This window comes from Lichenostomus cassidix, chromosome 3 (assembly GCF_008360975.1).
Source record: "Lichenostomus cassidix isolate B80296 chromosome 3, HeHo_3.0, whole genome shotgun sequence".
In the NCBI taxonomy this organism is placed as follows: Eukaryota; Metazoa; Chordata; class Aves; order Passeriformes; family Meliphagidae; genus Lichenostomus; species Lichenostomus cassidix.
This window is the reverse complement of record NC_139483.1, coordinates 37,020,823-37,041,245: the sequence shown is the minus strand read 5'-3', so window position 1 is coordinate 37,041,245 and position 20,423 is coordinate 37,020,823. Positions and strand designations below refer to the sequence as shown.

Sequence of the window (20,423 nt, the reverse complement as noted above, 5' to 3'; positions counted from 1 at the left end):
CAAATTCTCATCACACGTATGAGAGGCTGCTGTAGGTAAAAAAAATATATAAGCTCCCTGGGGTTAGTTATAAAGGAAATATGGAACTCTCAGCAAAGTATTATCTGTAATTACTGTCATTAGTTGAATCAAGCTGTGTCTTCATGGGGGAGAATACAAGAAAGTCACAGTTGCTCATCTTCAGTTTCTGTCTCCTCTCTCTGCTGCCCACCACCCTGCTGTGGTCACACACACTGCAGAAAGCAGCTGAAATCATGTGCCAGCACTCACAGCTCTGACAACCCTTCTGCATCACAGTCTTCAGGCACACTAGCTCTGGCAATTTCTACACATACCTATATATTCCTCTGAACTCACATAGTCCTTAGGTTGGTGTCAGAGCTACTTGAGTAGCCTGCAGCAGATCTCCCTGTCATTGCCTAGGAAGAAGCCAGGAGCAGCAGGGCAGGGCCATTTTTCTCAGAATCACTAACCCCCATATGCCCCAAGCCTGCTGTGAGCACGATGATCCCAGTCCTCACTGTCACTGGATCACAGGATGGCAAAACAGCTCCAGGCTCCTCCAGGCCAATCCCATTCAATTATATAAGAGTTACTCAGCACCTGCAAACACCAACACCTGCTGCCCACCCAGCACTACAAGCCCTGCCCTGGGGGAACAAAGGGAAAGCCAAAGAGCTTCTAAATCTTTGTGCATCCCAGGCATCATGCTGGTGCAGATACAGGGAAGAGTTGGGGGGCACCACTGCTTCCATCCAGTACCAATGCACTGTGGCACATCTTTTCCACTGCTGTTTTGTTTCTTGAGATTATACTCATTATTACTAGTGGCCTACATATGATGAAATGTAGGACTTGAATATTGGCCCTGAAGGTTCCTTCACAGAAGTGTAGTGGCTGAAAACCAGGTCCTTTATTTTTTGCCTGACTCCATCAAACACAGTATGCAGATGTCCAAGGCCTTACAGCTAGTAAAATTTAGTTTAGGAGCATCTCATGGACAATGTCTTCTTAGTGCTAGAAATTTCCCAAAATTAGGTTAATCTCTTCTGAACAAGGACAGTCCCATCATTTATAACAAGATTTTTTGGGGTCTAAGATTACCCCAACTCTATCAGACTTATTGTAGTTTAGGGCAATGAAGTTTCTCCACTTATGAATGAGTTTCTCCCTCTGCGGACATGTACTTAAAAGGCCAGATTGACCTTAAACAGACTGGGTAAATCAAGAAGTATGCTATGATGTTCTTTCTACCTGTGTCAAAATACTCTGGCATGCCACACATGAGCTGACATTTACTTTCAACTTTCAAGTCGCTGGGACTGTATAGTACTCCCAAACATTTTCTAATAGTGCCAGTGCCCTGTAGCCTGCCCACCTAGAGATCTGGTCTCCTTGGAAGTGAGATCTGAGCACCCTCTTTTTCACTCAGCACAAGACAAAGGTGGAGTGTTCACGATAGTCTCACTGCCCAAAACTATAAAGGAAGCAAGTTACCACATACATCTCCCAGCTGTATTTTCCAGTTTTCATTCTTCCCCCCTGTTCAACCACCCCAGCAGGTTTACAGCCAAGCTCCCCACTGGCCTACTGTGTGTTATTGTGTGTTTCAACATCTGAAGTTGGATGCCTTTTCCACTCTTCAGTAAGAGGTGCAAGGGATGGAAAATCCAGTAGCAGAACATGCATGCTCCCCTTAACCCAGCGATTCCCCACGTGATATTTGCTGTCTCACATGGACTCAGGATGTTAAGTAAACTGACAAGGACTACACAGCAGAGAGAGAAAGGGAGGAAAACATCTGTCTTTCCAATCCAGTGACTGCAAGTAAAGTTTCTATAGTTTTAGGAGCCTCTGGAGCACATCAGACAGAGGGTTTTGAGAATCTGTGGGCTCCTTATGAAGGTGGTTTTATATTATGTTTAGTGCCACAGCCAGACAGGGATTATGTTTTGGTCCTCTGAGAACAGGGAGCTACTTGTGCTGTTTCTACTTGTTTCTACTTCCGTTTCTACTTGTGCTGTTCCTTGCAGATCTCAGAGCAACTTCACTGTACAGAATCACTGAGTGTTTACAAAGAGGGAAAAAGGAGGACTGCTGCTGCTTCCATAATCTTCTGGATGATACATCCATGCCTTATGTAAAGTCCTAAACAGCACACATCCTATCTTTTCCACAAGAAATAAAGCTATTTTATTTAAACTGTAAACTGTTAAATTTATTTCACTGTAAAATCCAGGTTTTTTTGTATAACATTGTGAGAAGAGGCATATAGCAGAAACCTGCTGTTAGCATGACGTAAAGTAATGAATCAGTTAGCAAAGAGATTTAGGTGGAAGCCTTGATTCATGACATGAAAACAGGAACTGGGCTTTTTGCAGCACCTCCTGACATAGTGGCACACCTGTCCCTTCCCTGCTCCTTTCAAAGCTGTTCCCACAGCACCACTCTTCCACCTCTTGCTTCTGCACTTGGTTGAACAGAGCATCATTTTGCAGGATTCAGGGGATTGGCACCATAGAAGTGACTTTGGCTGCTGGAAGCTCTCTGAAATTGAAGGCCTTGTGCTCAGGAAGAGTTTGTTACATATTTCTTCCTTTCCACTGAAGTTTCAGTGTGCAAATCCATCACCTCTCCACTTAACTCCACGCTGCTGGAGACACACACTGTGACACAGAGGGGTTTTGGCAGTAGAAAAGAAATGCCTCAAAAACACTGAGTCTGTAAACATGCCAAAATAAACCAGGGACTAAGGATGGAAACCTATCAAGGAGTGACATATCCTTGTGAGGGGAAGGCTGGTCTCCCCAAAAGGAAGAGGGAGAGGTGTTCCCCCAACACACCCTCCCACCCCTCTCAACAAAGCATGTCATGAGCACACAGCAGATGTCAGTTACAGTAGAGCAGCAAGATCCACTGTCCCTCTTCTCTTCCACACCACCCACCGTTTCTCCAGGCCCCCAGTTCCTGTGTGGCAGCAGAGGACCTGATCCGGGGTGGCCTGCAATGACTGACAGCATGCAAAGCGTTGCTGGAGCTCCAGTTCTGAGTGGAGCTGAAGGGCATTCAGCAGTATCTATGGCAGAAGACAGTGGGTCTTTTTCATTTTTGTGATAATCCACAATTGTGGCAGGTTTCCTATAATGCTGCCTAATCTCTATAACAGGTTTTCATTATTTGGCCATGTGGTGTCCGTGTCTGTCCTCATTTATTCAGCTAGAGACACAGGAAGCATTGAAGATTTTCACTGTATGCCTTATTTTGTCCATATGATGGTATGCTAGAGCTGGCAGCAGCACATGTTGTAACTATGTTCCAGTGAGGGTACAAAGCCACCAGGGAGGACTTCTGAGGAGGTGACAGGCAGGGTAACAGCAGCCACAGCTCCTCTGTTGGGGAGAGCAGGGGAGAAGGGAGAAGAAGAAGGGAGAAGGGAGGCCTCAACACAGCTTGAGGTGTTTCTGAGCAGCATCCTGATGCACAAAGTCACCCCCGTTCTCCCAGCCACCCCAGAGCCTCAGGTGCCACAGCGCCTAAAGCAATGGTTTTACTGGCAAAATTTCCAGCACTGCAGTCAGGGTGAAGGAGGGGATACCAACCCTCTAGTCTGCCCTTGTGAGACTCCACCTGAAGTTCTGTGTCCAGCTCTGGGGCCTCCAACATAAGAAGGATGTGACCTGCTGGAGCAAGTCCAGAGGAGGGCCAAAAAGATGATCAAAAGGCTGGAGCATCTGTCCTATGAAGATAGGCTGAGAGAGATGGGATTGTTCAGCCTGGAGAAGAGAACGCTCCAGAGTGACCTTACAGCAGCCTTCTAGTATCTAAGGAGGGCTACAAGAGAGCTGGAGAGTGACTTTTTACAAGGATCTGTAGTGACAGGACAAGAGGGAATGGCTTTAAACAGGAAGAGGGCAGAGTTATCAAGAAGAAATTCTTCACTGTGAGGGTGGTGAGATACTGGGTCAGCTTGACCAGAGCTGTGGATGCCCAATACTAGGAAGTGTTCAAGGCCAGGTTGGATGGGGCTTTGAGCAACCTGGTCTAGTGGGAAGTGTCCCTGACCTTGGCCAAGGGTTTGGAACAAGATGATCTTTAACATCCCTTCCAACCCAAACCATTCTGTGATTCTATGATTCTCCAAGTCTATAATTCTGTGACTGCATGATATGGACTTATTGCATAACTGTTGAACATGATATTTGGCAGATTACTTCCTTATTAGAAAGATTAAATATGTACTTGAGAGACTTTATTTTTTAAATGTCACCTTTTCAGTTTACTAGGTTTCTTGCTGTGCCTAACACAAACAGTGGGTATTTAAAGTAATAACAAATAAGCTGCCAGCTGGGAGCACTCAGTAGCAGGCAGGACCTGCCCCAGGACAGCCTTTGCTAGGGCTGCCAGGCAGGGCCATTCTAGGGATGGCTCACAGGCCACCATCCCAAGTACTTCTGCTCCCATCTTGCCCTGAATCTGCAGGCTGATGAGGAGGAACATCAGCATCTCTTTAGACAATCAAATTTCCCAGCCCCAGCAGGATCAGCCTAATAGTCCCCAATAATCCGTGGCCACACCTTCTCCCTGGCAGTGTTTTGCTGAGGACATGGTGAAATGAGATCCACTGATTTGTATCAATATGTGGTGGAGGTAGGCTGTATAATCTCAGCTCTTGGGTGCCACTAGCACTGGCCTCCATGGGATAAATACACACATGATGCTCTGTGCACAAATACAAAGACAATCTCTGACTGCTCTTCAGTGAGACATCTGGAAAAATTAGCTGGAGGGAGACTGGGACTGGTGTTGCCTCTGCCCAATTTCCATTTTCATTATTCTGGTGTTAGCAGGTCAGAAAAACAAAACAGCAACTCCTCCAAAGAGTGGTTTGGATGGGGAGAAAACCATGCAAATAAGTCTCCCTGGAGTCAGAGGAGAGGATCTCAGTGGAAGTGTGCAGTTCGATGCTCGCCGGTGTAGATGATAACAAGCACTGGTGGTGCAGCTGACCTTCCTCTAACAGAGACAGTGAAACAATGGCATTCTGGAGGATGGCTTGATGTGAAAGCTGGGCTTGAGACACAAAGCCCTGATCCAGGGTTCCTCCAGATCTTGGCTCTGAGGCCAGCTTCTCTGGAAATTAACCTCTTCATCGCTAGACTCTGTCACCTGCTGATCTGGAAGCTGGTACTTACATGAGGAGCAGCCCTAAGACCAGGGTGTTACAGCCATGAAGACTTATGGCCAAGCTAAGTCTCTCTTCATTGAATTTTTGGTAAAAGTGCCTTTATCACTTTCAGAGGCAGGAATCTCCAGTTTATCCAGCAAGCCCCAAGGAGGAGGCATAGACTCTGTGCTGGCCATCACCTTGCCAGAAATTGACTTATGCCTTCAGCAAGAACTGGCAGTGAAGAGGTTAAGAATTAGTGAGACTGAAAGGCTGCTTTTTGAGGGGTGGGTTTGGGGCAACCTGAGCTGAGGAAGCAGCCTTAACAAAATAAGAAAAGGAAGTGATGGTCATTGGTTTGTTTGTTTATTGTTTTAGTAATTTGTACTGTGTGTGTCTTATGTGCTATCTTCATTCCTCAGTCTCCCAGCTGGTTAATTATCCAGGGGAAGCAGAGCTTCCTGCCAGCGACCTCCTGGGTCCCCTCCCATTGTTCCCTGGGCTGACACACAACGCTGGAGACGGCAGAAAGGGCTGCTCATGTCTCAGCCAGTGAGAAACACCCCAGAGACTGTGGTTAGTTAATAAAACAGATGGGTTTATTGGCATCGGCAAATTTCAACGCTAGTGATGCGTTTAATAGGGTTCATCTGAAGAAAATCCCAATAAAAATAAAACAAGGAGTTTGGAGGAAAGGAGATAAATATAGGAAAGACAAGAGGATGATCTGTATCTCTGGCATCTCCATCAGCTCTGCTGTATCTTCACAGCCCTCAGGGCTCAGCAACAGGGTTTCTCAACAACTCTTTCTTTTCTAGGACTTGTTAGAATGAGAAGAGATTCTTACCTCTAAAATCCAGGCTCAGGTGGCCTAAATCTCTTCCAAACCCTGTGCCCATAAGTTCTTTCAGCTCATTTACATAGGACACATGAATGCTCTTTAAAGGTCTCATGTTTTCCCTTCACTTGGTAGAGGGGCTTACATGGAAATGAGGATGACTCCTAGCCCCTACTACTGTAAAAACATTTATTCCCCAAAGCTCAGTGCCCTGCGCGCCTCCAAGATTTCTTTTCTGTACCTCTGTAATGATCAGATGGCAACACCTTACAAAAAGAATGTGCTTCTCTCAAATGCTGTACGGACACTTCAATATTTATTTTTTTTAAAAGAACATTTTGTACAATCCCTAAGTGGGCCCTGAAGTAATGCAAACAATAACAAACAGCAGCAGGCTGGAGCTGTAGAGCTGGGATACAGATGTGAATCTCAACTTGAGAAAAGTTTGAGGGTGCTTAAGCCACACATGAGTTGACCTCCCTGGGAAATCTATGTTTGATAACTCCAGTTTTTGAAAGATATCACCCCACTGTGATTAGCCAAGAAAAAAGGATTTTTGCTCACTGACATCATTAAAGGTAAAGGAATATCTTTCGAAGGCATGTCTTTCCAGTTTTATTATGCATATCTTGGGGGAAAGAGGGCTTTACTTTAAGTCACAGAGGTTTGTTCATTTTCTCCATGTATTTTTACTTTAACAAGAGCACTCTCCTATAGAACTCCAGTGCCCAAAGGCATCTAAGGAACTGTGCCCCATTTGCACCATTCTGATTGCATTTGTGGGTCAAAATTCATGTGCCTAAAGTCTTAGAGGAAAAAAAACCTCACAGATCCTGGGGTTTCTTTTCAGAGGGAGATGCCATTTCCAGGGATGAGCTGATTTCTCCCCTCTGGGAGAGGATATGCCAGAGGAGTGTTGTCATTGCTGGAAGTTTTCTTTCATGAGGAAATATTATTTGCACATGCCACATCCAAATGACAACAGCAGCAGAGAGGACTAGCAATTGATCCTGATTTAAATAGCTGATTTTCTAATGCAGGGAGGAGCATTCTCGTGGCTATTTCCGTAACAAGATGTTCTACTTGCTTCTGGCCCAGCGGCACAGCATCTTGATCTTGCTTTGCCTTGCCTTGCCTTCCCTTCCCATCTTCTGTCAACAAACAAGTAGGAAAAGAATTTCACCATGTCAGGAGTTTTAGGCTTTTGAAACAGCTCACACACTTGACCCTATCCAGGTTCAAGACAGAGCTGAGCTGTTGCCCAGATGGAAGGTCATTTTTTGTGATTTTTTACAGATGTTTTGAATCAAATCATAGTACTTAAAAGGGGGGAAAAAAAATGTCCAAACAGTTCAGAGCTATGTTAAATAATTTAGAGTGTGGTTAGACAAATCCTGTGAAAGAGCTCTAAGACTGGATATTTTGGCTCCCTGATGGGGATACATTTAAATTAAACAGCCGGTAAATAACAAGCCAAAGACCATCTTGCTACTGAATAACAAAAGCAGTTAAAGAGTTGGATTGATGAGTGGATATTGAGTGTATGCCATCATTTCCCTCTTCCGTCTTTTGGGGATGAGAAAGAAAAGGGAAAAGAGTAACGAATGATCAGGGTCCTAGCATTGTTCATGTCCTCTTTCCTGATGAAGGAGAAGAAACAGGAAGAAGGCAGAAATTATTCATTTCCCCCTCCCCCAGGAGATAAGGGAAGTAAAACAGTCACAAAGAAAGGATAAAAGTTACTACCTTGGGGAATGCAAAGCTGGGTCTGTCAGAGTAAAACCTGCAACAGCAGAGAGACGACAGAGGAATTCCTCCCCTCCCCAGTTTTCAACTGTTCCTGTTAGTTTGCATTACTTAATATTTTAAAAAATTATAAAAAGCTGTGACACCACCTCTCTCAGATTTATTGCAGCCACAGAACAACCTAAAGAGCTGTTTCTCCTGCAAAGCTCCACTGGGGCAAAAATTAATGCATTGCCACTTTTCAAATATTCCATAGTCCAGACTGCAGGAAGAAGAAGCTATTCATTTTTGAAAGGATGAAGGAAATGAGTGCATTAATTTATGCAGAATGAATTAAAAGGAGAAAGCACCCTGGATTTAATGGATGGCAGAGCTAATCGACAAATACTTTGGATTCAATATTACCTAGCTGGACAAAATCCCCAATATTGTTTAATTCTAAGGACTGCGTATCATAGCCTGTACACTTTTGATGATGCTCAGGCAGACGGCTGGCAAACCAATGCATTCCCCACCCTCCTTCAGAGAGGACAGAAGACTGTCCACTTCTTGAGGGACACGTTCCTACTATGCACCGTGAGACAATTTTCCTGCTAAAATCAACAGGAACTGTGCATGATTAAAAACACGGGCTCCGACTCCACATATGAGAAGTTTCCTGCTCCTGCTGCTGCAAAGGCAAAGAGTAGGTGATGCTCAATAGCCAGGAAAAACTCTCTCTTCATAACTGTATAAAAGCTACCAAGTGATGGCTGAGCACAAGGGCTCATGCTTGGGACACCAGCTGCTTCCTGATTACTACAGCTAATTTTAGCAGTGGGGCAGAAGTTCGGTGCCGATACAAGTTGAAGCAGGATACAGATTATAAACATGGTTTCCCTGAGATCTTGCAGTTTTCAAAGGCCACTGAAATTAACCCTCCACCTCCCCCGAGGTTAGATCCAGTGATGTTTAAGACAACAAACAGCCTTTGGGGTGGAGACCAGTCTCCTTCTCTCCCTTCCTCCAAGACTGTTTCCTTAACAATACAGCTGCACCGGGGCTTTTCCCAAGCCAAAGTGCAATAACTACGTTCTTAGAATGCCCATTGGCGGTGTACATGTGCTGCCCAGGACACAGCACAGTTAATTAAGAAATTCTCTCGTAGTGCCTGTTGCACCAGGTAAGCAGCCAGCAAATAAAGAAAAGCAATGACCATTCAACCCCTGCCAGCTCGTGTGCTCCCAACTTTGATTGCTTGTGATTGCTTTGGGGCGAGGAAGGTAACATATCAGATCTCTGCCAATGGCAGGTCTAAGTTATTTGCAGACAGAAAGCTGCACTTTTTCTCCTTCAATAACAAGTAGTAACACAAGCAACAGTGGAAGCAGCCAAGCCTTGTTTCCCGCAGCGGTGTCCCCAGCTGAGCTCCTTTGTGGGGCCTCTAGCCAAGGGTGAACCTGAAGCCCAGCCTCCTCCACAGTAGAAGCAGGAGAAAGCTTGCACTGATGATTTCCTCAGAGCTTTCAGGATTTACTGTCCGTGAATGCTGCATCTCTCTGCCTCGCTGGGCTGAAATTAGGTCATGGAGACATCTTGGAAGGGGTCTGACACATCTACACACACACAGACACACACACAGAGGCAGCAATCGCATGCCTCAGTCATAAGAAACCAGGTCTGCATTCAGACAACCTTTGTGACAAGATCAATTTCAAGACTAGAGGATTGAAGCCACAGACTTTAGCAAGGACTAGAGAGCCCAGAAAACCTCAGCACCATTTGGTGTTTCATTAGCAGCTGTCCTCCTGGTGGCACTTTACCTTAGAAAATTACACTCAGGTTACAGACAGCAAACCTGAGGCACACCTTTTTAAAAAGACTCATCAGACATCAATCACAACCCAAAATAAAACCACTGCAAGCAGGCTGCTGCTCTGGGTGTGAGGCACAATTTACCAGCAGGGTGAAACTCTCCCTAGCCAGCCATCAGACCATGGAATGTGATGACGATGGCACAGGGCACTGGTGCACAGGGACAGTCCGTGGGAAGCCCTCTGCCTGCACTACCTCCCTCCTCTGCCCAGATGAGCCATGTGGCCTGTGGGAGCACCGAAACAATTGTTTTTGCAGTGCCAGAGTTAGTTATGTCTGAAAGGCTGCCCACAAGCATGGTGAGCAGTGTCATTAGGCTGCTGGCTGGGCACTGGAAGATGGATGTGTTGTTCACTTTCATGCGGGCAGTTAACAGCACAGCTATTTGGTTACATGAATTTACAAGCTTAGCTGCCGAATAGAGGAGACCACAGGTTAACAGCAAGGGGTGAAGGTGCTTGTAAAGGTGCAAGCTGAGCCCTGAACCAAGGTGATTACAGCTCACTGGGAGCTCTTGAAACCCATTAGTGCCAGAGCAAGGAGCTGTCAAGATTCACAGATGAGAAGCTAAGTTTGCAAGCTCAGGGGTGACCAGCCACGTACAGGGAAGGGAATTTGCTTTGCTCTCACACAAGAGAGTATCTCCCTCTTCTCTCTCCCTCACCAAGCAGCCACCTGCAAACAAACCCCAAGCCTCCCCTGGCAGTGACAGGGGACTGACTCCCAGACCATTCTGCCCTTGAAAGCCACACCCCTGTGCCTCCCCAGATCTGCAAGTGTGGGCAGCATCCCCACACTTGTCAGCTGTTCTCAGGAGCCGCCAGAAGGTACTCCTGATCCCTGACCTGAATTAAGCCCTTAGGCATGCAGATCTGCTGTACACTTTGGAAAGCAACAGAAAATTGTTTTCCCTAATAGGCATCTTATTTTCCCATGCTGTTGTCTCCCCCAAAATAAATAAAGGCACTTCAAGGTGTCAGACAAGTCATCACACTTTAATTTCTCCCTTTGGCAAGCCCAGCCATTAATTCAGTCTTGTTATAGTTTTCCCACTAGGGACACAATATATACTGAGCTTTGAAAACCCATTGTGTAGCAGCAATTGTTGCTGTAAGCCAGTGGCTCTTTTGCTTTGTTCAGCACCGTGTGCTTGTGTCTCCTGTGAGATATTGTTTTGTTAAGGCCTGCTATTGATTAAAAAGGAGAGGAATTGAATTCCAAATGGGAGCAGCTGAAACGTTCTAAAATGCTGCATAAAAAAATGTGAACATTCAAAATAATCTTAAGGACAGGTAGCTTTCCTAAACCAGATTCATTTTTCCCTCAATCCTTACTCACCACAGCATCTCACCTGAGGGCTGACATGCAGTTCAGGCCCAGGATAAAGGCCACATCCTCATCCTTGTCTTTGGGGTTGATGGATGGTGTAGAGCAATCTGGGGGCTGCACCAGGGGTGACATCAAGCCCCAGGGCACTCTACAGGGAACAGCCCTGGGCATTTGTCCTCTGTCCTAATGCAGCACCACAGTTCCCAGTGTGGATATAGTAATAAGTAAATAGGCATTAAGGTGCCCCAGGCTCCTTCAGCTTCATCTTCTACCCGATACAAAGAGATTGATTATTCTCTGGTTGAGCATTAAATAGTCCATCTTTATCTACAACAGAGGATTTTTACCTCTATAATTACATCAGAGTAACAGGATAGGGGATGCTCCAGCAGAGCAGCACACACTACTGTCCTGGAGCAGGGATTGAGCCCACCTGGCTACAGTCCTCCTGTAAGCAGTGGACAGGGAGGACAGAAGTCCCATGGGTCCCAGGCAGCAGCTGCATCACCAAGTCAGACCTGCTTTTCTGCATCACCAGTATTGCACAGCATGGACTGCTACCCAAGCCCTGAGCAATTGCCCTGACCTACCTTGGATCCTCTTGGTGGCTTCAGATGGACTCTGAGCTGCACCACTGGCAGGTTCCTGGCAGTTTCACAGTCTCATGCTCCAAGCACTTGCCTGTGTATTGTTTTGGTCCTGTTGTGCTGAAGCAAGGGGGAATGAGGAAACTCCATGGCACTGCTTTTCATCTGTCTGGGCAAAACTGCATTTTGTTGACCTTTGAAGCAATTTGTGGAGGGAGCTGAAGAGAGATGGGGCAGATTTCTAAATCTTCTTCAACATGTTTCTGCATTTGCACGAGAAAAATAATTGCAGGATTGCAGCATCCTTTGTGCAACCTGCTAGGAGTAGTGGATCTACCACCTGGGAACGCCTGGTGTCACTTAACAAGAGGACAATGCTTGACTGTCCTGTAGGAGTTAGGCCAAGAGATTTTGATAGAGAATGGTATAATTCCTCCAGGATCTTGATGATCCCAAAATAAATAGAGAGAAAATAATACAGAAGAGTGGGACCCATATCTGTTTTGTTGTAGGATTTGATAGAAAACAGAGGTTTTTATAAGATCTGACATGCCACATGTTGCTGGCAGTCTTCAAACACCAAAACTCTGCTTGTACCACTGTACTGAAAGCAACTTATCCAAAGACACAGTGGCAGAGGCAGGCAGGAGGAATCAGGTCCCTCTTCCCACTTTCTGATGGTGAATGGCCATAAACAAATGTAACCAAAAAGCACAAAGGACCACAGCTTGCCTCTCCACCACTGATTCTCATCCACTTTACCTCAGAGACAATTAGCCTTTTTCTTCAAGAGTTTCAGCTCATTTTGCAGATTACTGTCAACATTTAAGTATGAATAATAATGGTAGCACATCTGTAAGAACTTATCTTGGACTCGAGAGTTCTTAATAGCCACTAAGCACAGCACTAAAATCCTTATTAGAGGAATATGGAGCTAAAAGACTGCCCTGAAGCAGGTGGTCTGCAGAATGTGCTTCTGGACGTAAGATTCTGGCAGTGCTCTTTTCATGAGCAGCACCTTCCCAAGTTAGCCATGCTTGCCTGTGCAGCTCTACCAAAACAGCCACTTCTGAAAGACACGAACCCTGTGTGCTGAATAGCACTATTGTACTCACAGTGTTATATTTCAGTGTCAAATACAAATGTGCTTGGCAAAAATAGAGGAATGGTTACAAAATACAGGCACACTTTTCAAAATGTTGCTCTCAGAGAGCTTTCTAGAAAAGGGAGCTGTGCTTGGCAGGGACAGTCCCATGTTTCAGCTGAAGGAGCACCGGCAGTGATGCACCCCACTGTGATATGCGACAGTGTTTGTGGAAATAAGGGTACAGGGTGGATCAAGGGCACACGAAGATTACAGCAGCCTCCGCCCATGTATACATCCCTGGCCCCAGCCCAGGCTGCCGCATAACGCCGTGCTGGACAGTGATCAAAGGGTTCAGCGTGAGCTGAGAAAGTCACACGGGGGGAGGGGGAGCAGTGAGCCCCAGCCTCCAGCCCACCCTTTGTTCAGCTCGCTCACAAGTTTCCCAGCTATGTTTGAACTCCCGTCTCACTCACCAGCACTCAGCCACTGCTGGTGGTTTCAGGGAGATGAGCAATCAACTGTGACTTCACATTAACTTCATCTGAATTACATTTGAATCCTTTCCATAAAAAGAATTTTAAAGCTTTTTGTTCAAGAGAAGGTGTAGACAGGAGGGGGGGGAAAAAAAGAAAAAAAAGAGAAAAAAAAAAAAGACACTGAAAACATGGGGGAGGAATTGGATTTAGAAGAGCCCTTTGGAGTTATTTCAATTAGTCTGGGTACCGGAGACCTCCGGAGAAAGGCTCCTCTTAGAGCTACTGAAGTAGAACAGAGCATTTCAGGGTCCCACTTTCACAGTGAAATAGCAGCAGCACAGCAAAAGCCTCTTCCTCCTGATTCATTTATCTTCACGAATGCACAGGGCTGCACTCGGTTCTCTATAGCTCTCAGCAGCAGCTTACCTCTAGCAGGTTTTACAGAAGCATGTGCCCATGCCCTGGCAGGGGGGATGCAAGCAGGCACAGCGGTGTTTTGAACCCTCAGACACAGTGGTTTGAGAAGTGGAAACAAACGTTTAATCCTGGCACTGGTGAAATCCAGGGTCCTGCTGGTCATTCCTCACCCTGCTGGTTGTTGATGCTAGGGTGGTCAATGCTTTGAGGCACAAAATATGAAACAGCCCTTGAGCAGGAGGATTGATCCATTTGTACTAGGCAGAGCTTTTGGGTGCTTTCTTGATGAAGCAAGCCTGCTTAGAGTTTGCTTTCAGTATTTCCAAATATTAAACAAAACAAAACAAAACAAAACAAAACAAAAGCAAAACCCCGTGACCAAAAAACTAAAACGCTACAACAGGGAAAATGCCTTCCTAAAGGTCTCACATTGCATTAGTGGCAGGACTAAGAGAATCTGACACAAGTTACCTGTCAACTGCAAATTTCCAAGCCTTCATCAATCTTTATTGTATCAAGAATATCCCTCAAAGCCATCAGGCTAAGACCTAGAGAAGATCACTGGTTTTTCCTGAGAAGGCTTTTGCCATTTCTTCCTCGGGTAGTTCAGCCACTTTAGTGAGAAGCCGAGTGTCTGTGTATTTTGGTCTGAGCATGTGCAGCAATATTTATTCAGAAGAGCAACACGAAGCACAGCAGTAGGAGGAACAAAGCTGGCTGGGCTGCACAAAGTCTCGTAGGACAGCTTGTGAAGATAATGTGCCTGGTCCTATATATTTTCACTGCAAGCTAACAGGCCAGGTTTCTCAAGAAGAAGCCCCTAATTGACAAGAGTATGTCCTGAAAGTTGGAAACAGATTGATGGCTGACACTAAATAAAAGTGTATTTACTTTTGGCTTGTGGAGGATTGGCTCTGTTGTTGATATCAAAATGTCTGAGCATAGTATCAGTGTGTATGTAGCAGAGTGAACATTTGTTGGTAACACAGCCTAAATTATTCATGAAGGCTTTACAGTCTTGAATCCTTTAATTCCTTCATGTCTGTTGTACAAAAGAAAACACCTATCTTCCCTACTTATAGATTTTTTAAAGCAAAAGCTTGACAATTGAAAGAAAACAAAAAATAATAATTGTTAAGCATCAGCTACTGTATCTCCCCTGCTGAAATTAACAAAGCTGCTGCTTGAAACAAAAGCTGAGACAGAGCTCTTCAGGAAGCAGTGGGCAAGTTTGTTTGCAGTTTAGTTATAATAATTCATTCCATCAGTATTTGTGTCTTCCTTCAAATATTCAGTGTGGCTACAAGCTGGGTCCAGGTACCTGGCAATTCCCATCAATGCATGTTTGTTTTCCAGCTATTCCTTCCAGAGCAGGAAATCTGAGATAGATGTTTGTTGTCACTAGAAAAAGGAAAGGAGACCTGAATTCTACAAACTGCTATTCAGACTCCAAGTTCAATATCAAAGCACTTTATAATCACTAGTCAAGTGCAGGTCCAGCAGCCCATGACTTTTCAGCAGGAGCTCAGAAATACCATTAAATTTTAGAACAAGCTTTCTCGTAGACAGGAAAATTAACAGAGGGGTTGCTAGAGTCATCCTTCATCTTCTCAAAGAGTGCTGTCGGAGCTTTCAGCTGGACAATATCCCTCTACACAGAGTAGAAAAATCCCGCTTTGGACAGAAAAGCCTTCCACTTGAAAACCTCTGTTTCATCTTACTTCAGAAGGCAACAGACTACAGGAGGAAAACAAGTCCTTTGTCAAGGGCAATGTCCAAGTCTTTCAACCAGGGCTGCATCTTACCACCAATTTTCACACCTTACTTCTCACTCTTCTGTATGGAAAATCCTCTCTTGTTTCCAAAGGACAGCTGATTTCCTGGTACAGGAGGGCCACCAAAATGTACTGTATGCAAAGCTGCCCAGTACACAGACGAAACAAAGGGAAGAAGGAAAAATTTCTTCACTGACAAGCAATCTTACATGTTGCTTGTAACAACAGGGAGAAAACACTATTCAGGCAGAAAGATATTTTTCACACTGACAGAGTGGCTTCCAAGCATAGTACCTAGCAGAGCCTGGTCCAAGCACGCAGCGAGCGCTCGCGAGGCTCTTTTCACTTACAGTAGAATAAACGGGGCCAGACAGCCTGGCAGCCTCACAAAGGCACAATGAGCAGGAGCCCTCTTTCTCTGTATGTGTATAAACACAGGCATTCCACAATCTTTCACAGCAACACGCCAAAGCAAACACCAAATTGACTGTAGTATTTCAGAGGGATGGCCAAAGCTCACAGATATTTTCCATGAGATCCCCCGGAACAATCTGGTGCTTCCATTAGCACAAATGTGAAAATACATGTAGTGGAGAAAAGAGAGACTAGTTTCAGAAAGTTTTAGAAAGGGACATAAACAGGAACGGGTCTCATCTTGGCCAGGAATTATTCTGACCCCCTTGGAAGCAATGCCAAGACTGAGTGCTGGGGTGCAGGATCAATCCCACTCCATGCAAAGCATCACATTTTATTTCCAGGTGAGGTTAACTGACAGTCACAACACCTAAAACTCTTGTCCTCCTTGGCACAAACAAATTGTTTGGAGGCAGGTGGTGCCCTCACATCCTTCTGCTCAGACTCAATCTCTGATTATGGATTAGCAGCAAGGCTGAGGCAGTCAGACAGAGGATGGCAGGATGGCAGCTGGGATAGCCAGTCTCAGTGCCCTTGATGGAAACAGCAGCAGCACCTGAAAAGCTGCAAAGCCCCATCCTGAATGGCCCAGGAGACTCCAATCATCCTGTAGGCTTACAGTGAATCCCAGTGCCCCATAGCAATGTGTGATGGGGCCAATGAACAGATGGTTAGATTGCAACCCAAAAAATGGAAGAACAGCATAAATGCAGTATTGTGCAGCAGTGTTTAATTGTGATTCATTGTTTTTTTACAGTCTATTTTTGCCACAGACTTGGCTTGAAGTCCAGTTTCACAAATGGTCATCTCCAGCTGGCAATCCATGGAGCCATGGAATTGGGAGATATTTCCAGGGGGCTCTTAAAAACTAACTTTAAAGCCACAATCTGAAAAATGCCTCTTTCAAACCCAGTACCAGGTGAAGCACACCCAGGATGGCTGTTCCTATGTTGCACTGTGCCTCAGAGGCACCAAGACAAATTTTCATGGAGCTGTGGGAGGAATCAATTTAAAAGCTGGTTAAAACAGACAAAAAAAGCAGTACTTTTAACCCAAACTGCTTTCCTTGATGATTTGCAATGTGGCTGTACCAGGCCTTTTCTGGCACCACTAAATTAACACAGGAGTGCAAAGGAAATGCTCCTTAAATTGCATCCTAAGGAAAGGAATGCTATTGCCAGTAGACTGCTATGGTCCACTTTCCAATGGGAAATCTCTGGTATCTAGGTCTGTAATTTTAGTTGTCCAACCCATTCATTATCGTGACATTAGCCCTAGCCAAGCTAAGTCAAGGACTTCAATTATTGTTAGGCTTCCCTGTAGCTCTCTCTTCCCCCAGCTGAACAGGCCCAGGACCCACCACTTCCTCTCACAGGGCAGGCATTCCATCCACAGAGGATGTCAAGATTTCCCAATTAAAATTTTATTTACTGGTCTAAACTCTCACTTAAAAACCTACATTGACAAGACTCACAAGACTCTCATACCATAATAAAGTGAAACTCAGGAGAAGTTTCCCAGATGACTTGTGACTCTCATGTGAAACCACTATAAAGATTATTTAGCAGTTGTTGCAATAGGATTCTCATGCAGCAAAGATAACTGCAGCAGGCTCAGCCTCCAGCACACTAGGGCCATGCATAAGGTTTTACATGAAGATCATGCAAGGCTTCAAATGTTTCAAAGTTTCAAAAGAGAAGGCTAAAGTACTATAATTTGGTTGTGGCAATCACAGCAAGGGCAAGGTTTAATAAAATTATCTATTCTTTTTTATATTTATTTATTAATATTTGTTTAATAAATTTATCAATTAATTTGTTTTTAATTTATATTTTCTACAGGGAAAATTCCTATTCTGTTCAGAGTACCCATTTTTACATTTGAAGTGCAACATAAAATGAATTTTAAACCTAAGATTATTCCATGAAGCACCTTAGTTTTCAGAAATCTCTCTTATACATGTCTTCAATATTGCATGATGTATTTATGTTTTATAAAATAAGTACAGATCATTGAATACCTGAAAAAGGAAGAAATAATAAACTTAGAAAAGCCCACATTTTAAAGTAATATATGAAATTCTGGTTCCCTTTCAAAGAGCATGCAGCAAAATGAGAAAGGCGGTAGATGCAGACATGAAAGGGATGGTCAGAGGAATGGGTCACCTTCTGAAAAAGGGAGACTAAATAAGCCTTGCAAAAGAAGGAGACAAGACAGCAGGTAAAGGCAGATATCTCTGTGTTTATGAAACAGAAAAGGTTAACAAATAACTATTATCCATTGCTTTTCTTAACACAAGAGTAAGAAGGCACTAAAAGAAAACATTGAGCTGAAAGTTGAAAAACAAGAACAAAAAAGTATGATTTTATAAAACCATGTGAGAGCACTGTGCAATGCACCAGCATGGCATGGTGTGAAGCCCACGGCTGCCCAAAGAAAGGCTCAAGAAGCGATTAAAAAAAGTAATAATAGAAAGGTGCCTTCAGGACTTTTGGACAGGCACAAACATATCCCACTGCCCAGAGTACCCCAAGATATGCAGGATGCAAGGATCAGAGTGGCTTACAATGTGGCCACCATTACTGTACACTTGCCTTCTTTCTTCTTTTTCTTCCCCAAGCACTTGCTGTCGGCCACAGATAGACACAGAGAAGAGAAGACTCAGGGGAGCTGAAAGGCCCTGCTCTTGTATTTTCTCTTCAAGATTAGTCTGCCTGAGCTGGCATGCTCTGTCACTTAGCCAAGCTTCAGAGGTGACAGCATGAGGCAGGCTGAGAAGAAGCACCACAACACCTCTAAACGCTTCCGAGAAAAATGATCCTTCTTTCTTTATTATGATATAGCTTGTCATATAATAGCAATAATCACAATTGCTTTGTAATATACTTGGAGCAGCTTTGGAGATTGATTAAATGCTTCGGCTTCCCTTCAGCTTTAATCAACCTGAGCAGCTGTTTATCGCTCAGAATACTTTGGATCAATAGAGCTTATACCTTTAAAACGGTATGCTCCACACCAGCTCCCTTAAAGCTGCAAGCAGTAATTACAATGAGATCATACTCTGTAGAGTTAAAAGTATATAAAATTATATAAAATTATTATTTGATATAATAATATAAAATTGATAAAATTGATAAAATCACCACAGCCACTAGCATAAGACACTTTTGAAAAGTGGCCTTTCCTAGTTTCAAATTTGTCCCAAGTTCTTTGATAAAGGAGGGGTTGGAAAGACTGCGAGCAAAGTTCTGCTCAGACCCTGCCAGCAGCTTGAACAAAAGAGCCAGGAGACAGAGCGGGACATCAGCCCCATCAACCACAGACCTGCTCTCCGGGGGTCCAGTGGCAGCAGAAAGGCCAAGGGTAAGTCCTAAGCACGAATGAGAATACCTCAATTTAGACGGCAGAACAGGAACTCAAACCATCAGTTTTAATGATTCTATGGAACACTCTTATGCCATGTGACTGTGTCAGCAAGCAGTTTCAGAGATATTACAGGAATAAAGCTTTAAGCATATTTTGATTACATAAAAATAAGTAAAATCCTAGCAAAGACAGCGTGAAAATGTCTACTGACTTTCGCGAGTTCAGGACCTCACTCTCTGTGTTAATCATGGCGCATTAAGTGAATGAAAGTTGAATACCAGGCATAAAATCATCAAATCCAGATGAAACACACTGGAAAAGTTCATTTCATCATACTGCCAGACAAGACAAGACAAACTCTTGGCTGGTGCCTTGAAAAGACAAATATTTGGATAGGAAAAGAAAGAGCAGTTCAAGTCACTGCTTCTAAAATGATATGTTATGGAAAATCATTGCATCACTTTTACTAGCAGTTCACAGCTACTCATTAATTTTGCAAAATTGCAGTAGCTGTTGCTCTCTGAGGTCTACTGGGGCAGCAAGGCATCTTGCCTGCTCATAAGGGAAGAAAAAGCGATGCCCAAGAGAGCTGCCACATGAAAAATAGTGTTTATATGGAAGGTGACAAGATTTGGTTTGTTCTGAACACATCTAGGACCTGTGTTTAAAAGAGAAAACATTAGGACTGTTTTTTTCCACCCATACATCCACAGCAATACAAGTCCTTTTCCACAGCAGGAAAGCCACTGCGAGGCAATATTAATGTCATGTTGTGTCAACAAATACATGGCATACCAGGACTTAGGACCCTTTTAGGTGGTCTAGCTCTCTTAGCCTTATCTGATCCCAGCACAAGACACAGGAATGAGAAAATTGTCAGGGAAAATATGCCACATACTACATTTGCTTTGTTAGAGATTGAGGCATATTAAGTTAATGATCATTAAAATCCAATTAAGAACGCGGTGAAAAACACTCTGGGTGTTTAGAAGGCCCCAGCCTTCCAGTCCATCAGGTAAGGGAAAAAGAAAGCGAATAAAAAAGATAAACACAACCTGTCATTACTGTTGCCATTCAGAAGAGAAGGAATGTTGGATAATCTGGAGTGTTTCCACTTTATTATATTTCGCTGTTTTCCTCAGATGCATCTGGAATTTCAGCTGTTAAAAAAAAGGAGGGAGATGGGGGAAGATGAGCTCTTCAAGTTATTTTGTAAACCCAGCAAACGTTTCACACGTTTCAATTTCCTCCACTCCGTGTTCCTTTTCTCACCGCTAACCACTTGAAAGCCTCTTGCAGGGGAGAAACTACCAGAGAAAATAGTTTTGGATGCTCCTTGTTTATTGTATGCAGATCAAGCAGTTCTTATT

At 44.2% G+C, this 20,423-nt stretch overlaps 1 long non-coding RNA gene across 1 annotated transcript; it reads right to left on the bottom strand.

The window, feature by feature from the left end:
• Window positions 1–16,397: 16,397 nt before the first annotated feature.
• Window positions 16,398–20,211, bottom strand: LOC146439477 (uncharacterized). The gene is made up of 2 exons (XR_014851257.1): window positions 20,109–20,211; window positions 16,398–16,679 (listed from the first exon to the last, which is right to left on the bottom strand). It is a non-coding gene; the product is annotated as an uncharacterized LOC146439477 (long non-coding RNA).
• Window positions 20,212–20,423: the final 212 nt, after the last annotated feature.